At 28.9% G+C, this 418-nt stretch overlaps 1 protein-coding gene across 1 annotated transcript in view; it reads left to right on the top strand.

Moving 5' to 3' along the window:
• The window catches only part of LOC119593852 (X-linked retinitis pigmentosa GTPase regulator-like), a 22,012-nt gene that overhangs the window by 3,427 nt on the left and 18,167 nt on the right, over positions 1-418 (top strand). The window lies entirely within an intron of this gene.

Raw genomic sequence — 418 nt, 5'->3', positions numbered from 1 at the left:
ACCCCCTGATATTACTAGTGTCTAATTTTTATTTAGATGAGAACTAAACAGAAATATAAAGTATTTCCCTTCACTGGATCGGTAGAGATGATTACAGTATGAATTTAAAATATTGTTTGAATACTGTTTAGAATATTTCTCTTGTAACTTGAAAATGAATATGTTAACTTTGCTTCTGTTTTGTTGGAGGGTTTTTTAGTGAAATTATAAAGATTGATTATTAGACTGAGTGCTTATGTTATCGTAATTTTCTGCAGGAAAGAGATTTTGTCATAATTCTTGCATTTTGTATTTTTATTTAGAGAATTGTAAATGAAAAGAGGAGACCACATCTCAGTTCTTAGACATTGCTAGAAAAGACTTTTATATCTAAGTAATATGTTTTGTCCAGAAGTTTCAGAGTCTATTGGAATGTGCA

The sequence above is a fragment of the Penaeus monodon genome, chromosome 32 (genome assembly GCF_015228065.2).
Source record: "Penaeus monodon isolate SGIC_2016 chromosome 32, NSTDA_Pmon_1, whole genome shotgun sequence".
NCBI lineage: Eukaryota > Metazoa > Arthropoda > Malacostraca > Decapoda > Penaeidae > Penaeus > Penaeus monodon.
The sequence above is the reverse complement of the archived record's forward strand: the minus strand, read 5'-3'. Positions and strand labels throughout refer to the sequence as shown.